This window comes from Sabethes cyaneus, chromosome 2 (genome assembly GCF_943734655.1).
Source record: "Sabethes cyaneus chromosome 2, idSabCyanKW18_F2, whole genome shotgun sequence".
Taxonomy (NCBI): domain Eukaryota; kingdom Metazoa; phylum Arthropoda; class Insecta; order Diptera; family Culicidae; genus Sabethes; species Sabethes cyaneus.
The window spans coordinates 232,630,194-232,654,660 of record NC_071354.1 but is presented as its reverse complement, the minus strand read 5'-3'; the positions used below and the strand labels follow the sequence as shown (position 1 = coordinate 232,654,660).

The following is a 24,467-nucleotide window of genomic DNA, read 5'->3' as shown; positions in this document are numbered from 1 at the left end:
GAAAAACATTCGGCCTAAAAGTTAATACGAAGAAGTGTAATCTGGTTTCATTCACCCGAAAAACAAATAAATTGGTTGAAGTTTTTGGAGCGTCTTAGTAGAATACGAAACCTAAAAATAAAAAATAAGAAAACTTATCCAATTTAATTCTACTATGTGTATTTTATTCACGACAGATACGTAGTTCGAAAACAGACACTGAGGAAGCCTGTAAGTCGTAGGCGAAATACGTATCTGTCGTGAATAAAATACACATAGTAGAATTAAATTGGATAAGTTTTCTTATTTTTTATTTTTAAATAAATTGAATGATAGAATGATGGCCACATTTAACAATCATCGTGATATTATAAGTGTTGAATTGAAAAAGAAGCAAATTAGAGATAATCTTAGAATATTTTATGTAAGTCATTTGCAATAAGTAGGTAATAACTATGTATGTAATTATTTTAAATATCGATAACGGGCAGAGCCTATCAGTCAAATAAATAAATACCAATATCTCTAGAATCTATTGAGGGATGACTGAGTTATAAGCGTGCAAACTATAACCACTTTACGTTACATGTTCGCTTTTCGTTTTTCTAAAGTGCATCCCAATATAAAAATCAAAGACGTACGTCAAAACCCAAAGGAAATTTTGTAATAAAGCCCGATTAATACTCCGTTCTAGATTCATTCTGACGTTCCTCAAGGCAGTGTCTTGGGACCGTTGCTGTTCGTTCTTTTCATCCACGATCTATGTAGAGAATTAAAATCTCCGAAACTATTAGACACAGACGACCTCAATCAATCCTTTGGTGCTCTTTACTTTGCTTAGCATGAAACCCTAGCACCTCTATGGTTCAAAGGTACAAGTACCAGCGAGGCACATGCTCTGGCGGGTATTGTGGATTCAAATCCGGTTATAATCTCAGATTATAGCTTGGTTCGACCCATGCACCTTCCAGCATTGGGCAAAAGGTAGGAGTCTATGTAACCCCATGCATAGAAGTCGAGAGGATTCAACTCGGGCGAAGAGGAAGGCCTCTCAAGTGACAATGAGAGTTTTATTGCACTCTTATCGTGGTTCTCATGACCAATTTGGGTCATAAAAGCCATCATAAATGTGTTATGAAACTGCTCAATGGCCACTCTTGTAAGTTACTGGAGCGGTGCTGAGACTCCCTGAACAAGCCTCAGGGTCAGCTCGCTTATCATGAGTTTTCGCGAGAAAGCACTGAAATACCTGATACAGCCAATGGAAAACTCTAATGCTCTGGCTTTTCACAATTTTATTGCTCACTTTTGGACTTTCTACCAGTCACTCCGCCACCGGGTTTTGGCTCAATGGTGAATCGTGTCAGGTTTAAAACAAACACTGCGAGGTTCCGGGGGATTGATGGAAGCATCGAAGGCATTAGCTGACTGGCAAGGGCGTCAAATGATGAAACGGCGTAGGGCAAGGGTGGGCCTGTTGTCGCAGAGTTACTAGTTGCACTATGTATACTAATTGCATTTAACTGTTTGCTTTGAGAATATACCTGCTACTTTTTCGCAACTGTTCAGCCCGAGGACCTCTTATTAAATGATTTCAATTTTGAGTGCCACTTAAGAAATCTGCTTTTCGCTCATTCTGTCATGAAGGTGGCCCCAATTTCGCCCGTTTCCTCCTGGTGGTGGGATTCATTGATAAGGCAGGCTGCGCACCTGAGGTGGATTGTCTAATTGCTAGCTATTTATTGGGTGGTGTTACGCTGAGAGAAAAACCATCGACGATGACGAACAAATCCTGCTTTTATACTTTACGTAACATTTAAACAAATTACAACACGAAATCTCAATAACCTCTTTTCAGAGGCTACTAACGATTACAATCTTTTAAAGAAATAAAATCTGAAAAAATGTCCTCACACCAAGCCTGTGTAGCTTTCGCCTGGTGAGACGGTGCAGAATTGTATTTTAAGCAGTATGGTTCATTCTTATATTGGCTTTTGACGATTGGAAGCAAATGGTTCTTCAAAACATTATCGATGTAATATTTAGTCCTGATTTTAATAGCTATGGAGTCTTCAAATTTTTGGAAAAACGTCCTCATACGAATACGGTCGAATTAGCTCTCTAACGCTGACTTCCAGTGCCCTTAAAGTGTGCGTTTAAAAAAACGCATTAGTTGCAAAGCTGTAAACTTTTCTAAATGAGAAACGCAAAAAAGAAGTGACTGGACTGCGTGATGTAGTTTATTTTACGATAATTCAAGCATATTTTAAAATGAAGCAGATTGTGCTATCGAATTTAAACATTAAACCAAATAGTTATATCCTTCTAGCACTTCTACAAACACCTTTCCCAAGACGGTAGAAATTTTACGCAGTCGTGCTTTGTTCAAGATTAGATAACAATAGATTTTAATTTAATCACAACCCCATCAAAACGAGCACTCACGTAAAGACAGGTAGGCAAAACTCGTCAGCGTATGTTGACTTTTCGAAGCGACGGCTCAGCAATGCCGGTTAGGAGTTTAGCACATGAAAAGTTTCCCTCCATTTAGATTAGACAATCACTTAAGTGCAAATAATTTAGCCCCAACCTTGCTCCTCCACCAGACCAGAAGACGTTAGGTGAAAGCGTGTTGATGCGTGTTTGCTTATTGGAAAAGTTACTGGTGGTGCTAAATTGAGGTCCCCGCCTCACAGCACCGACCGACGACGGCATCGATCGGAAAATAATGCACCTCTCAAATAGCCTCAAATCGAAAATTTATAGCCAATGAAAGTCCAATGGACACTCTCCGTTGGCCCTCACACGAATTCCGTTTCCTTATATTCTAGCTGCTGCCAATTGATTATGTGCCTAACGGATAATTTATTCGACACTTACCGACACGACGAATGGGATTATTAGAAACTCGTCGAAACAAAAAAAATCATTCGTTGCTCTTTATAAGAACGTACCGAGAGGAAAGTTTTTCCCCGAATCAATATTTCGGTTGAATCCATCGTAGCACATATTAGGCGATTCGGTAACCGATCCTGCAGCCGTCGCCTCGCTTCGGCGAAAGAAACCGGGGATGGAGGCACAGCACAAGCAGCAAGAAAATCCAATTTATATCGCTTTGATTCGTCGTCTCCATTGGATCCCACAGATGGTGCCGCACAAGAAATGGTGGAAAAACTACGTTGAAAACGACGATGTTATGGTTTTCTGTCTCCTACCCTCCTCCTCCTTTCAGGAGCCGGGAGCTGCTGCTGCTGCTGCGCCATCGAACAGCCAGCAAATCGAGAAAAGTGAGCTCGTTTATGATTATGGTCGTCTGTCAGTGGCACTCCACCGGCACTGCCGGGCTGTTCCGATGCAACCGATGGCGAAGAAAATCTCGGCGTGAGATGATGCCTGATGGGGAGCAAAGTGTTCGCTTTATCCTTGTTAGTTTGTGCGCGCGCGGGTGAATGGTAAGAAAGGCCACCGGCAGGAGGGTAAAGAGCGGTAATGTGTTACATGTGTATGCTAACAACACCCACAAAGGAATGGGGTGGAGACGACGGCCACTATAGTCATGAAAAATTGAAACCTGGGCTGCTGGGAATGTACGGTGGATTGAGGTGCAGTGGAGTGCTGAGGCATATGCATAAAATTATAAACACTCTTTATCGAACATCGAACGGGAGGGGTCTCGTTAGCGGTACAGTGCAGTTCGCATTATTTGGTTCAGTCGCAATTGTCTGTGGAAACAGCCTATTTCTGACGTTTGGACTGATCAAAATGTCATTTTTTTCTTGAATGTAAGGTGCAGAGCTAACAGAATTTCCGCTGTTTAAATATTTTTTCACCGTTTATCTTTACGTCTGGTAAGAACCCAAAAAGTCTTTGCTTCTCTGCTTGTCATCAAGAATCACCAAATAATTTCGGTTCGGGTCAACGTTATTGGTTGTGTATCAAATGTTGTCTTCCCAAACCGACCGAACTGCCAAAACATGAGCTCATGTTCGAATGGGTGCCAAATTTTCCTGCATTCGAACATGTTTATTTTCCTAACGACCGCCACCTCCTTGGCTCGGCTCAAGGTCTGCTGCTGCGTGAATCGGGCCAAAGAAACGACTCCATTCGTAGCCAAAAACTCGGCTCTGGCAGGTAACGCCAGCGAGCGGGAAAGTACCGGATGATTCCCTAAGTGAGCTGCCAGCTGACGCAAATTATATTATATCCAGCCAGCCAGCCAGCCTGAGCAAGCCGCACTCTTTAGCTTTACGGTCGGTCTGTGTCTGAGTTTGAGTCCCGACCCGTCGGAACGTCGGAGGGTGCGAAATCGATTCTCTCTGGGGGGTGGACTCCAGCGCGAAGAAAAAACGCCCTCCGTTGAATACGGTGAATGGTTTCTCATACTTCGGGATGTCTGACGTTCCGGTGGATGGGTATTCTCTTGGAAAGACAAACGAAAATACACATACACACCGTACGTCGACGTCGGGTGGCGTGACTGTTGTTGGGTACTTAGGCCGTCGTCCTTCGGTATTTCGGTTGCAACGTGCCACACACCGAGCCATGCTTGCCAAATCTGGAACAGTTTACGTGCTAAGTGTTTTTCGCATTTAACTCAATTTAGGCGGGCCGCTGCCAGAGACAAGATTCCCGGCAACTGCCGTTCGGGAGAATGGGTGTCTGAACATCGTCGGAGATTTGTGACAGCAGCAGCAGCAGGAACGACGACGGCACGGGAAGGTAGTTTGGAACAGATTGAGAAGCTTTTATGGGCTTGGGGAAGAGTCTGCTGAAATAGACTTTTATAGAATTTGCAGCAGAGCAGGGCAACAGCAGTAGCAGCAGCAGGGTGGTGCTGAACAATAGAGATTTCATGGGTAATGAGGAAAGTGGTTTTTCGGCGATCGATATTAACGAGAGTTTAATGTCGCCAGCACATTTTGAATAATTCAAAACTTGGACCGAACGACAACTTTAGCAGGTTTTGAGTGGAACAGGATTAGGTACAGAATGTCGATTAATTATTTTTGACTCTATATTGATATTCGAAATTTCCAAAAGCTAAACTTGTAGAATATTTAATAGAGTTGGCTTTCGAAATTGGTGCCGTTTATTGCAGGAATATAAAACCATATTAATTACTCGAAAGATTTTTACATCGTCGGCATAAAAAGATCGACAGTACATTTAAAAAAAGAGAATAGAGCAGTGGTCCAGGATTGCTCCCCTGTGGTACGCCAAAGATGTTGCAGAATGAGTTGAATGTTTCGAACCCAAACTTTACATTTAGGCTACGGTGTGACAGGTGCGAATGTAGCCACTTGCAGAAAGGTGTGGAAACTTCATGCTTCTCAAGCCTGGTAAGGAGAATGCCGCTGCTTTCAGGTCCGTGTTACACTGCAATAATTTGAACTCCTTCATCCTTGTGATGCAGGCAGAATGAGACGAAATCAACGAGATTTGTACATACTGAATGTTTCAGAAACAATCGAACAAAGCGTCGTTCACGATTATCTCGAGCATTTTAGAGCTGGAGCATCAAGAGCAGGGTGATTGGCATCAAGCACGGCCGCTCCAGTAACCGAACAAAGTTGTATGGCGAGATCATTGGCAAGTATCAGATCTAAAGCGATTATTCCTGTTTCTGTTTAACTCTGGATTGATTTGTGTCAGATCGTGGAAACAGGAACAGGCAAAATCGTGAGAGCGTTAGTAATCGATGGTAGGGCAACCGTTTACAGGAACATTCCAAACTAAACCGAACTGGTTGTAGTCACCGAACAACAGCGCTACGTTATTCGACGCTAGAGGAGAACACACACTTCCAGCTGAGTCAATATGTTCGCTGATACCCCAGATGTCGTTCTTGCGGTTGGGGGGTGAATAGGTTACATGTTCAGAGAACTATCAGCCAATAGGGTTTCACCCATAGCTACTCAAGTGTTTCGTAAATCGGTGACACCACAGCAACAGGATTTTCTGTTGCTCTGCCGGTTACGATCACTTCTAAAGAAAGACGGGAAATGTGTTTCCCAATAGATGTTGCGAGTAAATCTTCGCCAATCCAGGTTTCCGTTAAATATTGAAGTTCGACACAGTTACAGCAAAACAAAAAAAACACCGATTTTGGTACGAAGTCCACGCACGTTCTGGTAGTAAACCAGCAGCGAATTGGAACAGTTCAGATTCGGATCGGGCACAGAGCTGTCATCGGAAAAATTTATATAGGAGTTGTTGCACTTGCTTGGTCTGGAATTTTGGGAACCTTGTTTCGTACACCTACAGACATGCACGGTACAACTGTTGTTCTCTGGCAGGAATGACTTGACTACGCTGGGAAGGTCGGAAGCTACCATAGTACCGAAATCCTTGCACCCCGGTACAGCCGCAACTGTCCGTAAGGATTCGGTAAGTAAGAATGGCATGCTATATCAAGTAGCTCATCAGGATTGATGCAAAGATCGACGTGTGAGGCGACGGTTAGGTCACTTAGGTTGGGTGAGGAAATAATCACACTGATATTCGCTAGGGTCTACGTTTTAGAGGTTTTGTTCAGTACAACCCGTACAGGGCCAGGAATGGAAGCCTCCATGACCGCAAAAGTAGAGTGGCGGTGGTGCTCGTAGAGTCAGAAACAGCTACATTACCAAAGAAGCTGGAGCTACAACCGAATTCAAAGTCGTCGCAGAAGTTAGTGTGATAGGCAATGAGAGGGGCTTTGATGTTACCCAACAGTTTTTTGAGGTGATACCCTCAAACTCTCTAAAGAGTCCAGTAATTTTATATCCATCCCAATTTTAAACGAAATGAAGCTCATTACAGACAAGTCAGCATTCTTTTTGGTCAAGAATGAACGGTTCATCGCACTGCTAACATGCCTTTACCAAATCAGTAAAATAAAAAAAACTGAACACTACGAAGAGTATAGTCAACTCAAAACTGCACTAAATGTTAACTAGGGTATATTGCTGCTACGTCGTAATTGCCTATTCCCGTCCTATCCAACACAAATTATTAAAAATATCAGCATTTTTATGACACACAATGCAAAACTAGTTATTGCCTAATATTTTGTTGTTGTTTGTTGTCTATTACATGCGATCAATCAAAGTGAGCTGAGATCTAATTAAATGCTTTTTATCATTAAAGAAGTCCTACCAGCCAAATTTCCTACGAAAAAAAACGCATTAATTCGAAAAATGATGTAAAAAATTCCCCGTTAATTCAAAAATTAAAAAAAACGTGGTAATTCATAAATCGTCGTAAAAAACCCGATTAAATCCAGAAAGAAACCTTTGTTATACAATCTCATTTGTCATTTGAGTTAGAATTCGACAAGTCTTCGGACATAATTCAACTCTTGTTAACGTTGTGTTAGATATTATCAATGTGCATTTAGTATACTATGCATATGTATTTAATATACTGAATAGCTTAACGGAAATGTGGCTTTCTAACGAAAGCAATAAAAAATCGTGAGCAAAGTTATTGAGCAGTTACTGTTATTTAAGAAGGAATCCTACTCAGGAAAGTAGAAAAAAATCGATTTTTTTGAAAAAATTTCCGCTATTTTGATAATTTTTCGAATTTTTAGTAACCACTACGAAACAATTTAGGTATTGACCTTATGTTTCGAAATCATCAATCAAATACGGTTCTCCAATACTCCGTTGGATTTCGGCAGCGGCACGTACCGCCACAAAGTAAGTTTTTTCTAGTGAGCATTCACGCGCCCATTTGCCAACAGTATAATAATCATTATTTTTGCATCTAAACAATGCAAAATACATATTCAAAAACAATACACTACCCCAACACTTAACTTTAATACCAACAAATCCATAAAAATCACGAAATTCCATTATTCAACGACTTTACAGAGTAGAATTCCATCTTAAGTGCTTTTTCAAACAAATTGATATATTTCGAAACCACTAAGAGATAGACAGTTTCTATATTCAGGAAAGTTGCTTATTTTACTATGTTCTATAACTTTTGTTAAAACACTTTATTTTTTGGATGCACTTAAAAAACTAAACATTGTGTCGCGGTGGATTCACGGTCACCCTAATAATAACTTTCAAATAACTTTCGACCGGTAAGACCATTTCTTATCAATTTAAGCAGATATATTCAGAGCGTTAAAACCTCTCGTTTGATACTAAAATGATTAAAATCTGATTAATCTGGTTAAAATCGTTTCACATTGTTGTAAATTTTATTGTGTTATATACGATTACTCATAACTTCCAAATTAAACATCCAATCTAAAAACAAATCAATGGTGACTTATGAGGCTGTATTACCATTAAAGCAAGACTAATAGTGCATAAATCGGTTCGGCCATCTCAGAGAAACGTCCGACTATATGGCACCTAGTAAATCACATTTTTATACATAACTTTTGAACTGATTGTTTGTTTTCAACAAAACTTCCCTAAAAATTTGATATTAAAATTGTTGAAATGGGTTGAGTGGTTCCGCCGAAAATCGTGTCACGTAATTTTCATATTTTGCTTATAATTTTTAAACGAAACGTCGAACCGAAAACAATTCAATAGTGATCTACAATGTGGTAATACCTTTCAAACAAGCTTAACGAGAAATTAGGTCTCATCATGTATTCATGACTACCATGACTGCTTTGAGTGTGTTAGTAAATAGGTCTTAATGGCTCTTTAGTTGCAATTTTTTAAATGTAGTACAGTAGCTTCGCTAGGATAAATGTTTATTTGTCTTACATTATCGATAATCTTCAATATCCAACTCAGTTCCATCGACAAAAATGTTTTTCTGACGAGAAAACTGCTTATGAGCACACGCACATCAAAATCATCTCAGCATAAAACACACTCACAATACTAACCTCATCGCGTATCGCATTTTACCTGAATATTTTAAAGAAAACCGGCCCATTACTTCACTTGAAATGCAGTAGTTAGAAACATTTAATTGTATCACATCAATATCTGGCTCATTTTCCGTCAATATATCTCCGCAGTTGGCAGAAATTTACAAAATATGAAAGCACACAAGCACCTAATCTACATTTGCGCATGCAAAACACACTCTGCATGCACTATAAAAAAATATGTATGTACAACTGGCGTAAAAACTTGCGCAGTTTTCATCCAACGAACTTTTCACTTAAAATTTGCGTTTCAGCGACTTTTACTCATATAAACCATTCCATCTAAATATCTGGCAAGTTTTATTTACTTTATTCTTAAACATAAGACGAAATGCAAGCCGACTGCAAACCAGATGTTTCCAAAATTATACCGGTAAATGAACGTATCGATTTTTCAGAGTGCATCTCTTTCATGCGGCAGGGAGATTCTCGTATTCTGTCTTTTATCTCTTTTTTTCCATGTGTGGACTCATTACTGCGACCAGTATAGTTGATCTATTGTAATATCGCCCAGGTGTTTGCTGTATGACCTGCACTGCATTTCTTTTTGCTATAATCGCTACTGAGTGTCCGATATGGTTATTAAATTTTATGCGTGGTTGTGTGTATTGGAATTAACCTTTCTTCAAAGCTTGATCTACTTTACCCACTTATTCCTCACTGCCAGCACTATCCCATATTATAGCCGTCCCTAGCGAGGTCTCCTTCGTTCCTCTGACCAGTACACTTAACTATAGGAGGGACTTTTGCACTGTCGAGAGGCTTCAGAGGGTAAATATAGAATTCAACATGAAGGAAGGGTAAATGAGGGGTCTGAGAATAAACCCATGCTAAAGTCCTTTGGCATCGAATGGCTTTGATTCTACTAAGATTCGAACCCACGACCACTCGCTTGTCAAGGCAGACTCGGTAACCTTGCGGCTGCGGAGCCCCCGATTCTTTTATCTCTTGCTCGTAGTAAGCCAGTGGTGCCTTACAAAATACTAAGAAAGAAATAAAGAAATCTAACGGAACATTACGTTGGGTAAAGAATACCAGCGAATTTTGTGTTAAGGGGCCGTGCACTAATTACGTAAGGCATAATGGGGGGAGGGGGGGTTCCGCGAAATCTTACAAAATCTTATTTGGGGGGGCGGGGGGTTTAATCATTTCTTACGTAAGATTTTCACACGCCAAAAAATTATGAAAAAGTCACATTTTTAATAGCAACTCATGTTATTTGTTACATTTTTTTTTAAATTGATGAGTTAAGTTGTGAAGTATCGAAATCTTTCATGCTGCAAGGAAATGCGTAGCAACCTGCTGAGTATTTCAGCCTTGCCCACTCAAGCAAACAGCAATTGGCCTACTTGTTCCAGAGCCTCTGTCATCGGTTTATGCAATTATTCCAACATATTTCGTTGCAATTGCCTATCCCAATCCCGCAAGGCAGTCGCAATCCATTATGATATCATGATTTTGTTTAAAAGTAGCTTACTCAACTAATGTATAGCTGCACCAATGGAACAAGTGCTTGATAAGCTACTATACAACAAAAATGTTTCTTGGGATGTATTGTTCTTCTGTTCCCAAAGATCTTGCCTACCGCATCTGACCAGAGTGGGGTCAGTATTTTGCTTCAAAGGAAATCGCGGATGGTCATTACAGATCTGTACATTAGACGCAACGCAGTGCCAATTCCAACATAAGACCATGTCGCGTGTCATCTAGAAGAGGCAAAGAAGTTCACTACTTGACGAGGACACGTGTTCAGACGGTTTAGATTGGATCAATGCGAATTAAGTGAACGCTAGTGAGTTTCTGAGCATACACCAACATTTATTGACAACCTCAATGGTGAAATACGTTCTGTTCGTGAGTGGGCCATAAAGGGATTTATAACAGATAATTGATATTGTTTGTTTTTTTATGAATATGTTTGAATTTTGGTTTTTATGAATTTGTTTGAACTTTGTTAGCTGTTTCAATATTCTTTCAATGTCTAGCTTTTTAAATAAAACTTGAATTTTGATGTTTCAAAAAATCTTACTAAGATTTTTAAGGGGGGAGGGGGGATTGGCCAAAATCTTACAAAATCTTATATAGGGGGGAGGGGGGGTTCAAAAATGAGGAAAAAGACCTTACGTAATTAATGCACGGCCCCTAAGCTCTCGCGTAACTTTAGCTGAAATGTTCATCATAAGTTATACAATACTCCCGTGTTTTAATAACATTGCTCGTCAAACTGCATGTACACACACAATGCGTTTGGTTATTTGTCACTTACAGTTTCTATTCTATTCGCAAAACAATACAAATATAAAATGATGATATCTCAATGATCACTAATTTCACCTTAACGGCGATCGAATACATTCAGCCATCTCCGAGAAATAGACGACTAAAGTCAAGCGTCACACACACACACACACACACACACACACACACACACACACACACACACACACGCGCGCGTGCGTGAATTACGAAATCTGCGGATTTTTTACGTGAGCGGATGGTTAGTTTAACTATGTTATAACTATAGTGTAATTATAGTGTAGTGAAATTTTGTAATTATCATTAATGCGAACATCGTGTAGTATAATCTTAGTAGAATAAAACGGAAAACCTTCCTAACTTAACTAACCGTCCATCCCAGTCTGAAAATTTTCCATTAAACTACTTCTTATGATAAATTCATAAAATTAACTATACAGACACATTTTACTATGCGAAAATCTGCTGCAAATTTCTGGCTGTAGAGCCAGTGTAGAGCCGTTGTCAGTGTTTACCGGCCATGTTTATAAAGCTCTACTGGTAAGTATTCCTTACCGGTGGCTTTGTTGGTCTTCAGTGACTCGATTTTTAATTAGAGATTTGGTGCTGTACACCCGATCAAATAATTCTAACAAAAATATTACAGAATTATAGCTCCAGTTGATATTTCTATCAAAGTTTGTTATAAACGTGATAGAAAAACTTGCGACACGCAAAATGTTTTACAAAGATTCTGTCTCGTTCTGTTACTTACTTTGTTACACATTACACGCTTTGTTACATTTTTGTTCTAAAGCAGGCCAGAATTCTGGTTTTTGTGATACTTCTTGATATAAACTAAATCGAATTGTATCATTCTTTGATATGTATGCGATATACCTAGAGCGATTTTTGTTACAATTTTTGATATTTTAACTACTAACGAGACCTAATTTATAACAAAACGCAAAGGAGGTTTTTAAATAAAAAAATTGTTATTTATAACTCATCCTGTTATAATTTTGTTGTTTTCATTTAATCGGGTACTGCTACCTTCCATGGGCATTTCTAGATTAACTTTCGTTTGGTGCAGGCACTAAATTTCCTTATCGATTACAATTACCGTTTATTACCTAAACCTCACCTACTCAATCGCAATGTCGTATTGGGCCGGCCGGCTCCGTCTGCTGCTACTTTTCCGTACGATATTCTCTCCTGCGTCGATATTATGGGGATCTTTGCTGCCAAGCCCGTATTGACGGCTATCGGGTTTGCTGCTAGCCACGAGGACGATAATCGGTGGACAATTGACGATCTCGGGATGCTTCCGAGCCTTCGTACAGGCGTTGAACTCCTTCACCGCGTACTATTGGTTACTTCATCGACACGTGGTACAGGTGAAATCCCGCCAAAAGGTACCACTGGACGGTCTAGAGGCAAAAGTTGGCCGTTTTCCAGTAATTGATGTGTGTCCGAACGACCACGTGGAAAACTTGCAGTAAAACTCACGGGTCCTGAATAAGAAGCATTGTCGGAAAATGGGGAGGTTAGAGCTACTGGGTTATAAGTCTTGGGAGCGTTGAATTCCACCAACCAAAGCGAAGCATACCTGATCAATCAAAGCTCCAAATTATGGGTACACTTCTGATCCACTTTCTATAATTTATAGTATCAAATTCACTATCGGTTCGATATCCGATTCTTCGATATATCTGGCTAAATAGCTCTTAGCACTCACTATTCGATGTTTCAACGACGGTAGTTAAAGTGGAAAAGACCTTTGTGATTTGCTCAACCCAGTAGCTTTCCCAGGTACCTCTCTAATTCAGCAAAATTTCCTCTCTTATCGATCGACTTAATCATTTAATCGGGCAACTCAGATCGATCCTCCTCAGTAGCAGGGTTGTATACCATGCGATACCATTTTAATCTTCTAAAGTCGACTTCTGACTGGAGTGCATTTTTGTATTTCCCTCAGCTAATATCGAATTTTCCCTACTTATAATAACATATATTTATTTAGATTCCAATTTATACACTTATACAATTATTTCATAAACAAGATGACAATACATATTTACAAATTCAATATGGACATATGAGCGGTGTGCCTGAATGGTAACACACTCATTGACTTTTCTGTACCATCCAGGCGTAAGTAAGCAATAAATCATAAAACTTTCACCGCTTGGGGTATAGCAAATCATGGTCAATTTGTCACTAAAGTTGGATTATTTCGGTAGATTTTTAATTGATTTGACTCAAAACAAAATTATTCCATGCCAATGTCGGTTTTCAAAATCCATTTAATTTATTAGGACTTTTCGAAATTGTCTACTTTTTTTGTTGAAAAGGGAGGCAGTGTCTGATGCGAAGAATGATTAATTGGATGAAAAATTCTACATAAACCATAAATATATCGAGACAATGGCAGGTGGGGCCCGCGTCCACACTCTCTCCGCTGGTACCCGAGTGTTTTACTAACTAAACTGCCGCCACCCGCTATATGAGGTAGTCTACTTTTTTTTTGGTTTCTCGTAATTTCGTAGAATATCAATTTCTGGTTTTCTAAGTTGATTATATTTACTGTGCTTGTGATCGTTTCGAAGCATAGCAACGTATCCCGCGTGCACTTTAGACGACACATTGCTCCCATTGAAATTAAAGTAGACTGACACTCAGCTCACTGAAGTTAATAATAGAACTCGTTAATCCACTTCATACGCCACCAATTCCTCGAAATCGTACGACTAAATAGTTCCGCAATAGATAAATATATTTTCAGGCACCGTTTCTCGTGCAACAATTATCACACTGTCAACGAAATAAGATACAATTAACCGACCACAACAGCTTAATTAGCGGTCGGTGGCCAATAATTGTTCGACCGAAGCCACCCCGCAGGGCAGCCGATTATTTCCAACACCCACGTGCCCATAAGCCTTATTATCAGCGTCACCGTCACCTACTTCGCCATCATCGCCGGCATTGCCATCATTTTAGCGGCGAGAAGCGATCAGTGTTGTTACTGTGGATTTTCTGCTTCGCCGCCCTCAGCCCGGCACCCAAGCACCGACACGCGGTGACTCTATCTTATCTTGTCTCGATAATCGAGAGCACGATGTTCATTTGTTTGCATCAAATGAGGTGTTAATTGCATATAAATTATTTCTGCACCGACTCCCTCTCGAGTGCAGTGATGCAACGGACGTCCATTCGTTCTAGTTGCCGCTAACATCGACCGAGACAGGACCGGACAACGCAAACGGCGAACCTCATTGACGGCGATGTTGCTGGCGAAGACCAACATGAGCGACCGACAGGCAGTCATCCTACACTACTGTGTAGGAATTTACTCATATCCGCTTAAGACCTCTCGTCCAAACCACGGCGGCGGTTCAGCGGAGCGGCGGCATCGGCGGACGAAAGGATGGGTGAAACGTGCAAGTGCAATATGATAAACTACGAATGTACTCGCGGGTAATTATGTGGCGGACACAATCTGATCATAACAATAACAAGCTCACGGTATTTTGTCGTTTAGAACGGTCGGTCAGAACACAACCACCGAGCCGACATGCAACGACTATCGGGCGGAATTACGCTTGCCGTTGTCAGCGATGCTGTTGCTTTCCAGATTGTGCGATTCTAAAATTCAACTATTTTAATTGATTTAATCACTTTAAACCAAGCCAGAAAAACAATTTTGAAAATATTATCAACCCAATCGACACGGCATTATCATAATTTTTCTGCAACAAAATAAAATGAAGTAATACATGGGTTCCATAAACTGAACTGACTTACGATACTCCGCAAAATATAAAACAAGAGCTCGCTGTCAACGCGACATAATTTAACATGCATTAAAACACAATTAATAAACAATTAATTTAATATATGCTCAGCCTCACTCCCCAATCCGTCGGCTATCACGATTGCGTGAGGAGCAACATAATGTGCACATAATTATGCTCACCCCCGCAGCCCATTTCAACGTTAAACGCTCGGAAATGAGTCCAAACCTCCCACATTTCTGAGCACGCGAGCAGTATTTTTTCCTAGAACAATGTTTTCCTGTTCCCTGCAGCCACACCACAGTTGCCACCTCTTTTGATGCCCAAACCGCACTGCCGGATGCAGCTATTCATCCCTAAATTTGGTAGAAAATTTATTATTCACATCATAAACAATTTCACCAGAGAGTGCATAACAATTTGTGCCGCGTCGCGGTCGTTGTTGTTTTACGCGGTCGGCCAACAAAAACACACGCACATATTAAAACTCGCCACTTGCAGTAGCAGCACTTCGATGCTGCAGAAAAACAATAACAGCAGAGGCAACAACAACAACAAAAACAACAACGGCAATAACTCCAGTCGACACTGCCAAACGGCCTGTAATTATAATCATTTTTGCCAGTTTTTGAAACAATTCCAACTGCGAAACCCGTTATGTTTTATGGTGGGAAAATTACCGCCACCCACCCACCCGACAGCCAGCAAGCCCGGAAAGTCCTGGAGGCCGATGAAATCGATTTATGTTTAACAACGCGCGAAAAACGACACAACTCTTGTGTACAAGTAAAGTGGACAAAAATGAAACAATTTATCGTTTTCGCGACATGGCTTTTTCTGTTGCACTGTAAAATAGTGCCAGCCCCGGGAGAATTGAATGAAATTCATGTTCGTGTGCTCCATTTTTTTCTGTTCTCGGTAAGCGCTTGTTAAATGGTTTGTTCAATGGTTGGTTGAGTGGCGCTTTTCAGGGTGCTATTAAATAATATGGCAGATGAATAGGATGCCGACTGTGGATGGAAATAAATCAAATTTCTGATGTTCGCTGGTCTCTGATTATGGATTCGTAATTTTTCGGTGATAAGCTCATTGCTCATTGCACAACAGACGTGATTTTAAAGCAACCCGAAACCAGGCAAACCACATTGCGTTGCACCGCAATGTGGGAGGTGACATTTTCAATATGCTGGAGTGTTCTTGTGATATTTCATGGGAAAATGGAACTTTAAAACTAGGTGAACTGAGCTGACTAAAGCTGAATGAAACCCGGAAAGGAACAACTTTTGCAGGACCCTCCAGTTAGCGCTTAAAACTAAGTAGAAATAAATGTTTTATAAATTCATTTAGCCTTCAAGAGGCCGTCGCCGTCAAAAAATGGATTAATTCGATAAGACGAAAATCTGGAATATTTAGGGGATTCATACATCAATAGAATTAATATGATCCTGCTTATACTATTCTACGACTTCCTGGTTGTAATAGTGCATCTGTTTAACGAGAGATGTAAGCCTAACGTATGCCTTAAAAAATTGACTTTTTTCGGATGGTGAAAAAAAACTAAGACAATTTGGTTGAGTTTGATAAATTACCCATAGAACGGAATTATATTAACTTACTCGCAAAAAAATCCTGCGCCCTTGCGAATATTCGCCATGACAGACGAAAACATGCGTGTAGACATGTTTTTGAGTTCTTTCTTCATTTTATTTATCAGTTCCTCCTCAGTTTTCGCGACAAAATTGTTGGTGTAGATCTTAGGTTTCTGGTTTGCCCAAAAATTCTCGATGGAACACAGCTGGGACGTTGGGCAGGTTCGCCGACTTCGTTATTCAGCCGCTCGATCTCCTCCAACTATTGCTTCGAGTAGTGAATGAAAAACTGAACGGAATTCCAGATTGCACCATGAGGATTTTTTACATTGAATTTCATAGGACAGGTGGGAAACGTGATCCAGCCGGAGCACCCCGGAGGATTTGAACGTAGAATTGTAATTTGGCTCAAAATTAAACTTAAACTTCGATTTATAATTGGCATGGAATTGGAAATGAAATTGTAGATTGGTGTGAAGCTGAACTAAAATTTGGCCCAATTTAGCCTTGAAGCCTGACCTCAAATTAAACTGGACATTAGACTTTGTATTGAATTGGAATTGAAATTAAACTTGAAATTTGATTTGAGACTGGAACTATTTTTACAAAGTTGGTTTATTTATTGCAAAAACTATTAACAAATCAATTTCCATACTACCCCAAGTAACATGTTTAGTGTATAATAGCTTATCTAGCACCTATTCCACGGGAATTAGCTGCACAATAGTTTAATAAGCTATTATACAATTAAAATGTTACCTGGGCTCTAGTTACAAAGTTACAAGTCCTACCAAAATAAAAATTAATATAAATTTAAGATGAGATTAGGCTAGCCTTGTGTTCAAACTATTTAACAATTCAACAGAAACTAGTATCACAGAAATTGCTCCGACTTTATTAGAAAGTTAGTACACTTGTTCCTTTCTGTAAAATTTTAAGCCCATATTTTTTGACCGGTTCTGAGTTAAAGATCTAAAAAAATTAATTTTTCCCAACCTTACCCATCGAGACTTCACAGATCCTCATTGCTTGAAGACTTTGTATTGCGCGTTGGTGCGCCCAATACTTGAGAATGCTTGTATCATCTGGAATCCTCATAGCCTCTGTTGGAAAGCCAGGTTAGAACGTGTTCAACGAAGATTTGTTCGTATCGCCCTGGGACATCGGCGTCTACCTAACAACTTTTCCCGCTACGTAGACCGATACCACCTATTGGATTTGGAGGCATTAGAGAGACCTCGAAGGATTCAAGCAACTTTTGCAGCAAAACTCCATAACACTGAAATTGATTCGCCGGCTCTGCTGTCACGTATTGATTTTCGAACATTACATAGACAGCTTCGTTCATCGAATTCACTGACAACCAGATTCCATCGGACCATGTACAGTTTTTATGAACCACTAACGTCATATATCCACATATTCACGTTGATAGTAGAAATATTCGACTTTCGACGGGTTTCTTCTTGTGCCTTTAGTAGAAGCCTAGCATGGTCTAAAAAGCTGCAATAGTTTTGTTCTAGACTTAAGTTTCATATTCATGTAGATAATATCAAAGTTGTCAGATGAATCAATCATAAATACAAATACAAAAACTTTTGATGTAGGACTACGTCTTACGGCAAGGTTTGGGATAGGGTGTCATTCCAAAAAATCTTTCTCGAAAAGCGGTCAGGTTTTGAACGCTAATAGCTCAGCGGTTTCCCAATCGATTTTCAATATTCTTACACTAATCGATCGGAAAATCTTCGAAAAATTAGCCCAAATGAACTATTGAAAAATTGAAAATAATGAACCTATGTTTAATGGTTGTTGGAAATGACGGCATCAAAGTGGTAACGCGTTTTCACGCTTCGGCTTATAATTCAGTCAATTTTCAGTAGATTTCCAATATATTTACATTTCACACCAATTGATCGGAAAGTCGAATTGGAAAATATAGAAAACTATTGATTTACAATGCGCGTCATTGAAAAATTGAAACTCGGTCGTACTAGAAATTGTCGCTTTGTGATTGGTTGGAATAATTTCCAATTATTATCGAACATGTATTGGTACAATTTAGTAATCGACGAGCAAATCGATGGAAAATTCCATTTAATTCTACTATAACAAAGTTACAAGAGAACTAAATTAAATCCTACTATTTCTCCTTGATTGCTATTTGCCTTGATAATTCCTTATTGTGCTGTACAGGTATACCTCGATATAAGACAGCCTCGTTATAAAACAACCTCGATATAAGACAATTCGATATAAGACAATTTTTGTCTTATATCGAAACAAATCCCTTTGACATAGCTGGTAACGATGCCAGAGCTAATTTTTCATTTCAAAATCAGCGTCATGAGGATGTTCATTATTTCAAAATAACTCTAAAAATTGTAAAAATGTAATAGTTCAAACAATAATAAATAGTTCAAAAAATGTAAACACACAACACAGAGCAAAATTGGCGACCGCTAAGGCAAATTTTTTTGAAAAAAATCATGTTTCGATATAAGACAATTTCGATATAAGACAACTTTTTGAAATTATAAATTGTCTTATATCGAGGTATCCCTGTACCACCAACGACAACACGAGCGGTGCCGCAGTTAGTTTAATTTCAATACGCTAAACATGCAACCGATGGCTCTTATAATACGAGTAACTTTCGATTAAGCCTAAAAAAATATCAATTTATGTTGCAAATCTCTATATTTTACACATTTTTTAAAACAGGCTGGAATGTCTGTTTTCCTTTTATGGATCTTGTGGTTTACAATAGGTTAGCGACCGGGTCCATTATAGAAATTTTATTGTATTTTGCATGAAGTGGGTCCACCAATGGCGACATTTCGCATTGTTAACCATAAAATGGACCCTAGCTTGTTGAAAATGTCGATTTCAAAGCAATAATCGTTAAATTCAGCTAAAATTTAAAAATAAAAAACTGAACTGTGTAGTATTTTTAGTACTTTCTAGTTCATGTCATATCTCCTCGGAAATAAGAAGCACAAGCTAATAAACGCCGAAACGGTACCCGAGGTCCACCATAGGTTAACTTACCCTAATTATTGCTGGCCCAATAAACTTTATCGTGATCAGCGGAGAACGACAATCTTTTATATCTTCATCTAAGCAGTATTAGTATTAGCAGTTTTAGTGACATCTTTTGCATCTTCATATAAGAATTTGTTCGTTCTTAAAAGAACGGATTTCGGTAATTAATGAAACTTAAGAAACTTGAAACTTAGGGCTTTTCACTCGGTTTTCTTTAACAACACAAATCTATCCATCACCAATACTACAGTAATACGTAGCGTAAGTTTTCTTTGGCTCACTGGTAACTTTGCTCTTCTGTACAGACTAAAATTTAAATTCTCCAGTTTGTTCAACGTAGATGATGGAATGATGGACCATGAAAAATAGACGGGATCGATTATTGTCGCTTGCTTTGGTACATAACACGAGGTAAGCCGGCGAACAGCATTATTCAAACGCTAGCTGAGCTACTGCCATCATCTCATTGGTATGTCTGGACGCGCAAAGGAGGAAGCATCAAGGGTAAGCGAAAGTCACGCTCGAGTCGTGCACGTCTGCAGTTCCCAGTCGATCTTGTTCATCGGCTGCTGAGGAAAGGAAAGTATGCTGAGCGTGTTGGAGCTGAAACACTCGTCTCGCTGCCGTGATGGTATAGCTGGCTGCTTATGTTCTGAAATTGGCAGGAAATATGCTGCTCGCGACAACAAAAAGATCAGCATTATCCCACGTCACTTGCAGCTGGCCACCTGGACTGGTATTTCATCGTGACTCATGACCATACACGAATGGCTTCGTCGATTGCATAGCTGCTGAGGCTTTCCGGTTGGTCCGTTGCAACAAGTCGAAAAGAAAATTACGTTAAAGAGACATAAACGACAAAAATTTTTGAAAAATTCATAATTTTTTTATTTCAGATTTTGATTCTGCTGTCTTTTCCGCTTATTTTGATACTAATTTTGCAATGATCCGACCACGGGAAGTAGCCGAAAAGCGATCATACACATAAGCATGCCAGTGCGGCGTGGAACAACCTCGACGGAATAAAACGCAGCTCCTGAAAAACCACGATTTTCAAACTTTATGTTCCTTTTTCTCAAAAACTACACAACGTATTGAAACAAACTTTTTTTTTTGTTTTGTTGGTAGTAGCTTAGCAAAGACTTTTATAACTTTTGAGCTTTGTAAACGAAATACATCTTGAGAAAAACGAAAAAGAAGAAGAAAAGATGGCCAAAAATAAGATTCCCTTCTTTTTCTTTTTTCTCTGGTTGTGTTTCGTTTACAAAGCTCAAAAGTTATAAAAGTCTTTGTCAAGCTACTACCAACAAAACAAAAATAAATAAGTTTCAAAAGTTTCAGTCGTTTATGTCCCCTTAAGTGCGTTAGTGCAAGTTTATTGCAAACCAGAATTATGATAATCAAACAGTCGGTCCTTTTAAGGGCCACACAACGATTGAACAGTTCATTACGGCAACGAGAGAAAAGTTGAGTTTTTCGCCATTGCAGACGTTGCGCTGTTGCGGGAAGAAGTTTTCTGGTCACGGGTGACCAGAACCAGAGTGCTTTATAATCAGTGTTCTTTTGTAAGCCGCAGAAAAGTTTTGCGCAAAATTTTCAGCTTTTTGAAAACTTGCGCGTACCGTCTACCGATTACCAGAGAAAAAGGACTATCCAGCGTAGAAGCAGATCATGAAAATTTATTTACTGTTTGGTTCAGTGTGACTTCGATTCGTTTTAATAAAATAGATTCAATCAATTCGTAGAAATAACTCCGAAATCGGTTGAGGATTGAACGTATACAATGCTGCTACTTTGATAAACGTTACGTATGTAGCATGTATACCTACATCAAGAATCGTATTATTACATACATGAATACATCCTACTATCGCTACAAAGAGACTTACTCAGTTGGGGCGATTTAGAATACCTGTCCATCTTACCCCCACATATTGTCCGTTTCACTCACAGCACTAAAAAAGTTTAGTTTTTCGGACCATTTTTAATATTCAAAATACACATTGAAAAATATTTTTTGTTAAATATTTCACTAGCCGCTTTTGAAAACAATATATTGAACTGAAGTAAACTGTATTTAGGTTTTATAAATAATAAGCTCTCTGTATTATATTAGATGTTCTTCTTAACCTGTTCGTCTTTTTTTTTCGTCTTACCTGTTCGTCTTACCCACAATTCCCCTAAGTGCACTTTCTTTATAAATAACATCTTCGTTGATATTAAGTTGTGTAGTTAAGCTGTTAGTCTTAGTTTCATATATGTGTCATTTGGATTTTTGTTATTTGTTGATACAAAGATGTTGAGGTTTTATGCCTGTTTGAGAAAACTTTTCACTTTTCATAGTTACTTAAAAAAACAGAAAACAACAGTTAACAAATATTAAAAATTACAGTTTTTGTCACTTCAATTATAAGCCAAATTTGAATTCAGGAATTTTAACAGCAGTTTTCATGCTTAAAATAATAGTTATGTTCATGAAACTGTTCTCGCTCTATTCTTCCCGTCTTTCGAAGCGCAATGAATATATTTTCGTGAACATAATATTTGTTTTCACCATAAAAACTGCTCTTGAAATCCCAAAAATCAGTGATGCGAGTTTGAACTTTACCAGTGAAAGACGTTGATGACATTGCAGGAACAGAGGATAATGCATTTGTAACATAGAGAGCATAGTAGAATAATCGCAGCCACCTCCGAAATTTTTTGGCTTGCACTTTAAAAACAAATTTAATTCAGAGCTCTCCGTTTGTTCATCATCGTTCAAATTATTTTATTTATTTATTTATTTGAAGGTCCAATAGCTTAACAACTAAATAACTATTTCTTCCAAATAGTCTACTCTGTCCTCACCAATCAGGATTCCGTAAATACGGTAGCACTACCTCTGCGCTCATCAAAATTGAAAATTTTATACGTTGCGCATTAGATCGAAAGTTTGCTACAGTTATGGTACTCTTTGATTTTAGCAAAGCTTTTGACTCAATCAACTATGCCTTACCTTGTATAAAGCTAAAGCGTTCATTTTCACTTCAAAAATGTGCTATTAATCTCATTCGTTCATAACTGTCTGGCCGACACAATATATTGACCTAAAAATTCGAAAACAGACACTGAGGAAGCCTGCAAGTCGTAGGCGAAATACGTATCTGTCGTGAATAAAATACACATAGTAGAATAAAATTGGATAAGTTTTATTCTTTTTTATTTTTAGGTTTCGTATTCTACTAAGACGCTCCAAAAACTTCAGTCAATATATTGAGTTCAATGAGTCATAAAATCAGACTTGTCTAACGTAACATGCAAGTCAATTTCAAGACCGCTTTTGTTTTCGGTGTTCATGATCTTTCTGAGTAACTACTATACTGTAAACTTCACCTATACGCTGATGCTGACGATTTCCATTTATACCTTATTTATGCCTTTATTTTTCAAACTTCTACTTATTCTCTCAATCGAATTGAACAAACACTTTTTTGCTAACCATTTGTGTAACTGATGTTGGCGGAAAAAGCCTTTCGTCACCGTAGTATATGTCTGTGAAACCTGCCGAATATGTATAAAAGTACCAGAAGCTATGCAGTCTTTAAAAAATCTTTTAAAACATTCTTCTCAACAGCAAACTAATTAGCAGAAATCAAATTGTACGCAAACTTTTGAAAACCATTAGATGGTTATTTGTGTAACATGAATACTTAAATAGTTAAATAAATTTATAAATTAATTAATTAATTCGAAAGAAAAACTTGTAACATAATCACGAAATATATTTCTTAAACAAATGGTTTTCTGCATAATTGCTTATCCCCCCCCCCCCCTCCATCCCCATCCAGAGACGAGTGAACCTCTTTTGTTTAAAACTTCTCTAATAAAAAAAATTGCTAGTCCTCCCCCCAAACTAAAATCCTGGCAACGTCACTGCCGTCGACCACATGCTGTTTTTTTGCAGTGAAAGCACATCGCAGTGCATTTAAAAATGCTTAACTACAGCGCGCCAACCAACGAACAAATCAATTAATGCTTGAAGTCTAGACCAATCATTGCTAGTTGAATAAGCTGATAGATTTTTGTGTCATTCGCATATAACAATTGTGTGCAATGAGGTAAATAACAAAAAGAGTACGGGTCCCAAGATACTGCCCTGGGGGACGATGGAATTGTTACTAAGCTAGCTGCATTGTGACATACCAGTTTTCTCAACAGAGTCCCGTCGGTGTCGTGTCTAACCAATCAACCATCGTGACAGATATTCCGATTTTATCGCAATTAATGTCCCATGCTCAGTGTGGATGCCGTCAATTTGATGACCACGCAAGCCAAAATAAGGTAGTTCTAATAAATTAGTTGTTTCGGAACTGCCAGGTATAAAAGCATGTTGCATATGCAGTAGAAATATCATTGTTAATACCGAACACAAACAGAATATTCCACGTTACTGCTCCACATTACGTTTGTCATCCTTCTCCAACACCACGAACATATCAGACTCATTCCAGTTACAAGTAAATGGTTGGCATTGCAAAGCATGATTATTAATTAAAGTTAGTGACAATTTTACAGCTTTATAACTTTTTTTAAGTAAAACAACAGAAATGAAGTTCATGGCGGTAGGACTGATTCAAATTACGCACGTCCTCAACAGCTCGTCAGAAATTTTGAATATTTCTTCAACACGATTGTCCTGGTTTACTAATTTTTTTTTGACTTTGTTGGTTTATTTGCCTGACTACTTTCCAAATTTCCCTTCAATGATTTTATCTTGATTCAAAACAGTCTTTAATACATTTCCTTCCTTTAATACGAATTTCCTTCGATTTCGAAATTTAACCGTCAATATTCAATAGCGCCTATATAAATTAAATTAAATCATTGTTAACTATGGTACTGGTATCAGGTATCAGTAACTTTGGCTCGAGCAGCACGTTCCTCATCATG

At 38.8% G+C, this 24,467-nt stretch overlaps 1 protein-coding gene across 1 annotated transcript in view; it reads right to left on the bottom strand.

Annotated features, from left to right (window-relative positions):
- Positions 1-24,467, bottom strand: part of LOC128737687 (probable basic-leucine zipper transcription factor R) — a 73,207-nt gene that overhangs the window by 47,819 nt on the left and 921 nt on the right. The gene's annotated exons all lie outside the window — the stretch shown is intronic.